The sequence below is a fragment of the Heterocephalus glaber genome, unplaced genomic scaffold (assembly GCF_053883595.1).
Source record: "Heterocephalus glaber isolate CG9 unplaced genomic scaffold, H.glaber_assembly_v1.0 deba00001594, whole genome shotgun sequence".
Taxonomy (NCBI): Eukaryota; Metazoa; Chordata; class Mammalia; order Rodentia; family Bathyergidae; genus Heterocephalus; species Heterocephalus glaber.
Window position 1 is genome coordinate 20,713,930 of NW_028258369.1, and position 7,445 is coordinate 20,721,374.

Consider the following 7,445-nt stretch of genomic DNA (forward strand, 5'->3'; position numbering starts at 1 on the left):
CCAATCCAGGAACAGGGGATAGCTTTTCAACTTCTAATAACTTCTTTGTTTTCTTTTTTCAGAGTACTATAGTTTCCATTTTACAAGTCTTTCGCTTCCTTTTGTTAGGTTAATTCCTAAGTATTTAATTTTTCCTAATGCTATCACAAATAGTATTATTTTCCTAATTTCTTTCTTAGTAGGTTCATTATTGATTTTTATGTGTTGATTCCATGTCCATTACATTGCTGAATTTGGTTATTAATTCAAGGAGTCACTTGGTGAAATTTTTGGGGCCTTCTGTGTAAAGGATCATGTCATCTCCAACTAATGATAATTTGACTTCTTCATTCCCTATGTGTGTCCTTTTATTACTTTCTCTTGCCTGATTGCTCTAGCTAATGTTTGGGGCACTATGTTGAACAGGAGTGGTGATAGTGGCTTCTGTTCCTTTTTTAACCTAATTTCTCTGGCAGGATTTCCAGTAGTGTATTGAATAGCAGCGGTGAGAATGGACATCTTTGTGCTGTTCTTGACTCTAGAGGAAATGCTATCTTTTTCTCATGGACTGGTGTCAGATGTGGGCTGGTCACATGTGGCCTTTCTATATTGAAGTACATTTATTTCCTTTATGCAAAATTTGGTGTGAGTGTTTTTTTAAATCATGAAGGACTGTTGGATTTTTTCAAATGCTTTCTCTGAATCTGTTGAGATGATTATACTTTTTGACATTCATTCTGTTGGTGTGCTCTATCAGATTTATAAGTTGAACCCCTTATCGACATTGAGCCATCCTAGTGTCTCTGGGATGAATCCCACTTGATCATGGTGAATGATTCTTTTAATGTGCTCTTGAAATCAATTTTACTGAGGATTTTTGCTTCCATGTTCATCAGGGATATTGGCCTATATTTCTTTTATGGTAATGCCCTTGTTTGGCTTTGATATCAGAATAATGCTGACCTTGTGAAAGAGATTGGATATTCTCACCTTTTCTAAATTTTGGAAGAGTTTTAGAATGATTGGTACTAGGTTTTTCTTGGCTGGAATTCAGTAGTGAATCGATGAGTTCCTGGAGTTTGCTTTGCTGGGAGGCTGCTTAATTATTGATTCAACATCTTTACCCTTTACTGATCTGTTCAGGTTTTCAATTTTCTCTTGACCTAACCATGGCAGATTGTATGTGTTAGAAATTTATCCCTTCCACCCAGATATCCAATTTGTGGGTGCATAGTTGTTTATACATACAAGTCACTTCTGATCCTTTGTATTTGTTTTATTCGTTGTAATGTTTTCTTTTTTATTTTCTGATTTTGAGTCCTCTTTTTTCTCTGCTAGTCTACTTAAAGGTTGTAGATTTTGTTTATCTTTTAAAAAAAACCCAGAACCTCATGTATTTTCTGTAATATTTTACTTTTATATTGTATTTAATTTGAAAGAGAACAATTTCTTATATAAAACAAAGAAAAAGCAGAAGAAAAAAATGAGATGTTTTCTCGCCAAGTCTTTAGCTCATTTGGTCAGCTGGACATTTGCTGCCCGTGGGAATCACCTGGAAGAACTTTGAGGCAAAGATGATGCCAGACCCTACCGCTAGAGATTTAGGGTTCACTAGTTCAAGGTGGGTCTAGGCATGGGCATTCTGGAAACCTCTTGGCAATTTGCATGTGCAGCTGCAATGGCCCCAGTCCATCCTCTCTTCAGTCTGTTCATTTTACTCATTTTCTGTGAACATCTCTTCCTCTTTTGTAGAAAAAACGAAGCTTTCTATTTGTTGCTTCTTAATATTATGCCTTCAGACTCAAGTAACAAGCCCAATTGCAAGCTTGTGTCATTTGTTCCAAATCAACTGAAAAGGTCATTTTGAGTTGTCCTTGGCAGCTTTTGGACAATTCAGGTTATAGCTTCTGACTACTGTACATAGGCTCTGGTAAACAGTCCGGTTCCTGCTGGGTTCTGTATTCTCTTTCCATCTTTTCACACAGCCTTGCCCACTCTCAGGTTCTCTGCATACCCAGCCACATCATCTTGGTTTCTTTTGACTTTGTCTCCATTGTCTTTCATTGGCTTTAACTGATGAAGGTGGGAGAATTCCATTTTGAGAGTGTTCTGTCACCCCTGATGCATAGACCCTTGCAGTGTCCTGGGCCAGAAAGAAAACTTTCTCTTGCTTTGGTAACTTTTGAAATATGCTTCCCTCATGTATAAAGTCTATGACTCAATCCTACATTCTATCATAAAATTTTCAAACTGTTCTATGGTCCCAGTGACTTAACTTTAGTGTTTAAGTCAAAATAAACTTAGAAGAACTTGTTTCCTTTCCTCCTCCTCTAACTTCTGAAGAGTTATCACTTCTGAAAGAATATCAGTAATATATTAGATGCTTTTTTCTCCCATATATTTTAAATTATAAGAGACTGGGTAGCTTATGATAAGCACTTAGCGGGTAGAGACCAGGAAAACTGCTAAATATCCCATGGTGCAAAGAACAGCCTCTCCAAGAATTATTCAGGCTGCCATGTTAGTAGCACTAAGGTTGAGAGCCTCAGGCCCAGGCATCAGTATTTGGAGCTCCCCGAGGGCTGCCTATGTACATCCACACAAGTTAGGGAAGCAAGGCATCCATTCTGCAGTCTCATGGGTGTGCATTTCTACTCCTTCTTCATTTATGCCATGTTTCTCTGATGTGACATGTGTAGCTTCTTTCCACATCCTTCGCCATTGTGATTTAATGTGACCCACCTGCTCTTGTATTATTCCAGTTTCTCTGTTGAAGTTATTTGTCATCTTATTGATTGGTTAAAAGTTTTCAGCCATTTTGGTGGCTTAGGCCTGTAATCTCAGCGCTGTGGGAGCTGAGGCAAGGCGACCGCAAGTTCCAGTTCAGCCTGGACAATTTAATAACTTAGTGAGAACCTGTCTCAAAGTAGAACACTTTTTAAAAGGCTAGGGTTCTAGCTCCAGGAGAAGGCCTTGTGTTCCATTCTTAGTAAAAATTCTTTGAAACCAGGGCTGGAACCCACTGAAGTACATCCCCATCCCTTTTGATTTTGAGACAGGTTCTAATTAAATTGCCAAGGCTGGCCTTGAACTTAGCGATCCTTGTGCCTCAGCTTCAAAAACAGCTGGGATTACAAATGTGCACCACTACACAGGGCACAGTGAGCTTTATTGTGGTATCTGGCTATTATAGAAACTTCACACAAATTGACCGAAATTAGTCTTAAATAATATTCCTTGAGTAACCGCTCTATGGCCAAAACTGTTAGCTAGTGTGGGTGAGTGTACCTGAGAAATATAGCGTGTTACCTTCACTACTGACGAAGGACAATGCTGTGAGGTGGAAGTTGTGAAGTGAATGATTTGGATTTTGTAGTACTGGGAGACTTTGGGGAGGTGACGTGCATACTGTGTCTCTGAGGATACACCAGTGACAGAGGGAAAGAGAAAGACAGCACGGAAGCAGAAGCAGCTGGGTGTGGCAATTGGCATGTCATTGAGGGATGGCTGCAGGGTGGATAGGTGAGCAGGGCCTGTGGGGAGCTGAAGGGCAGGGAAGGACCATGATCGGATGACAAGGGATTTGGCAGATTCCGCTGAGGAGCGGGGTCTTGGTCGGCTGGCCAATAAAAGGCCAGTTCAGGTTTACAAAAAGAGGGACACTGTGACTGGTGAGTAGGACCACCCCAGTGCAGGCTGTGGGAGAACTGATCTACCATCTGGTGCTCTGTGACTGTGGCCCCAGTTTCTATTGCAGGGACCTATGTGCGGCTGGGGCTGGAGGGGTGGAAAGAGGAGAGGAAGCTCAGTTCTGCATCCCCTACCATTGTGTGTCCTCCCTGTAGGGTCTCAGTGCCCCAAGTCTGGGGTTTGGATCTGAGGGAAACCTGAAGAGAGTCGTTGTGTGGATTGTGCATCTGCAGCCTCAGTTCACTCCCTTAATATGGTGGCTCTCAGCTCTCTGGCTGGGTACTCAGGAAACTCCTCTCCTCAAGGCCTCATTTTTCCCTGGACAACAGTAAGGAAGGCCTGGCACGAGTGGGGCAGGGCTGGGGCTCAGGTTGAGACATGGCAGGAGATAGCTGACAACCCAGGGCCTCTGAGGTTCTGGTGGATGGGGTGATGGAACTTGGAAGACATTGTGCAGGTTCCTTGATTAACAATTTCCCTCAAAATGCTCTCAATACACCCTAAATCCCACTGTCTTAAGTCAAGGGCTTCATCCAAACCGTGGTTCACAGCAAGAAGCCATGTTGCCATTCAGAGGACATTTAGCAATGTCTGGACATTTCGGGGTTTTGCTGTTGGGGAAAAAGTAATGCCATTACTGGCTTCTAGTGGGTAGACACTGCGGATGCAACTCAACATCCTTAATGCATAGCACAGCCTCCCTGTGCCTAAGCGGACCTATCCCAAAGTAACTGCAGCCCAAGGTTGAGAGACCCTGCTGTGATTACACAAGGATCACATTTGACAGATCCACAACTTCTGAGAGGGGGCATTCTCCTGTGTGCATGTGGGAGCCTATTTCCACACTTGTGGCCAACCTGGACTTGGTCATGATCATTGATGTGAGCTAGCATTATACCATCACTTCCTGCTCTGGATTCTGGCATCACATGAGTAGGAGGTGTTGGCCTGAAGACTTCAAGAAGTGAAACCCTTCAAAGAAGAAATGCACTGAGGGAAGAGAGGAGGCCAGGAGCTTGAGATACATCCTGAGAAACCAAAGGCATGTGGTTATTTTCCATGAGGACATGATCAGCCCAGTGTACTGTGTAGCTGGTGATTTCCTCAGGCAACCTGCTGGATGACCTTCCCACATGCTCTAGCCTTCAAGCTTTCCTGTGAGCCTTTGGGCCCATCAGAAGCACCGTTTACTCAGTCTTTGTGAAGCTTTCTCCCCCAAAGCACAGGATGCCACTGAGGAGGGAGAGGGTGGCACTGACGACCCTTAGTGAGAACACATGGGAAAAGTGTTTCTTTGTCAGGGCTTCTTTGTTGAGTGGAAAGGTCAACTGGAAAGGCAAGGGTGCTCTGGCTAGAAAGGCTTCTTGATATAATTATAAACCAATATATCTGACAACGCTGAATCAAAAACCTTTGAGAAAATCCAAGAATACTGATCACAAGAGCACACTGAATAAATGATTCATCAATGTAAAGGGAGATTCATGCCAGAGACACTGGGAAGTTTCAACATTTATAAAAGGTTCAACTTATAAATCTGACACAGCAACCAACAGAAGGAATGACCAAAAAAAGAGATCATCTTGACAGATACAGAGAAACCATTTGACAAAATCCAACAATCCATCATGATTAAAAAGAAGAAAAACTCATACCAAATTTTGTATAGATGAAATGTACCTCAATACAGAAAGGCCACAGGTGACCAACCCATATCTGACACTAGTCCATGAGAAAAAGACAGCAATGGTTCTTCTGAAATCAGGAATAGCACAAAGATGTCCATTCTCACCACTGCTACTCAATACAGTACTGGGAGTCCTGCCAGAGAAATTAGGGGGAAAAAAAGGAATAAAAGCCACTGACATTGGAATGGAAGGAGTTCAACTATCCTTGTTTGCAGATAACATGACCTTATAGACAAAAAATTCCAAGGACTCCACCAAAAATTTAAAAACTGTTAGAAATAATGAACATATTCATAAAAATGGAAAAATATAAAGTCATCCAAAAGTCAGTAGCTTTCTATACACTCACAACAAACTATCTGAAAAAAAGAAATCATACAAACAACCCTGTTAAAAAAATTAAATCATTAAAATTAATAATTAAATGTGTAGGAATAATCTCAACTAAGGAAGTAAAAATCCCATACACCATATCTATAAAACATTGATAAAAGAAATGGAAAAAAGGACAAATAAAAGGAAAATATCCAATGTTTATGGATTCAAGGAACGCTATTAAAATATCTATTCTACCCAAAATGGTCTACAATTCAATGTAATCCTCATGAAAACACCAATGACATTTCTGAAACAAATAGAAAAAAAGCCTAATATTCATATAGAACCTCAAAAACCCCGAATAGTGAAAGCAATCTTAAGCAAAACAACATTGGAGGCATCTCACTACCCAACTTCAAAATATACCAGAGTAGTCAATATGCATGGTTTAACACAAACACTGACACTTAGATCCATGCAACAGAACAGAGAGTCCATGCACTTATAGGCTATTGATTTCTGACAAAATTGGAGGAACACAATGGGGACAGGACAGTCTTTTAGGTAAATGGTGTTGGGACCACGCAACTGGATATCCACACGCAGAAGAATGAAGTGAGCCCCTCATTTCCCACCACATGGAAAGTAAACTCAAAGTGAATTAAAGATTGAAGCACAAGACTTGAAAGTGTAAAACTATTACAAGAAAATATGGAGAAATGTCCAAGACATGGATCTGTGCAATGGTTTCTTGGATATGAACCCAAAAGCACAAGTAACAACAAAAAAAAATAGTCCAATGGGATTAACAGCAAATGGAAAAGCTTCTGCACAATGAGGAAACAAACAATAGAATAAAGAAACAACTTATAGAATGGGAGAATATACTTGAATGCTATGTATCTGAGAAGGGATTAATGTCCCCAAAATAGAAGGAATCAACTAAATGGTAAGAAATCAAATAACTCAAATAATTGGCAAAGGACCTGAATAGGTATTTCTCAACCTAAGACAAGCCATTGGCCAGTGGTATGTAAAAAATGATCATTGCTACCAATCATAAGAGAAATGCAAATTAAAACCACAATGAGATATTACTTCACACCTGTTAAAATGGGTCTTAGCAGAAAGACAAAAGATAAGTCTGGTTAGAATGTCGGGAAATTTTACACACTTCTGTTGAAAAATGTAAATTAGTACAGCTCTTATGGAAAACATGGAGCTTCCTCAATTCATTAAAAATATATCTGCCAGATGACTGAAAATTATATTACATGCTATGTATCCAAAGGAAATGAAATCATTGCATCAAATAGATATTGACATGCCCAAGTTGTTTGCAGCACTATTTGTATGAACCAGGTTATGAAGATATGAATGATGGAGTACTAGTCATCCTCAAAAAGAAGGAAATAATCCTTACTTTGGCAGAATGTATACTAAAATTGGAGGAATAGAGAAGGTTAACATAGCACACTGAGCAGGAATGATATGCAAATTCATGAGACATTTGTATTCTTTGATCCTTTACTTAAAAGACCCTAAAAACTCCAACACAAGATTTTTAGCTCTGATAAATTCTGAAAAGTGGCAGGATACAAAATCAACATACAAAAATTGAGATTTTTTCATATATCAACAAGGAACCCACTGAGAAAGAAATCAGGAAAACAATTCCATTCATAATACCTTCAAAAAAAAGCCCACCTAAGAATAAATCTCACCAAGGAGCTAAAGGACTTCTCCAATAAAAATTCCAGAACAAGAAGA

At 39.9% G+C, this 7,445-nt stretch overlaps 1 non-coding gene across 1 annotated transcript; it reads left to right on the plus strand.

Moving 5' to 3' along the window:
* Positions 1-7,090: 7,090 nt before the first annotated feature.
* On the plus strand, positions 7,091-7,196 carry LOC147823307 (U6 spliceosomal RNA). Its single transcript, XR_015444173.1, has one exon. It is a non-coding gene; the product is annotated as a U6 spliceosomal RNA (small nuclear RNA).
* The last annotated feature ends 249 nt before the right edge of the window (positions 7,197-7,445 follow it).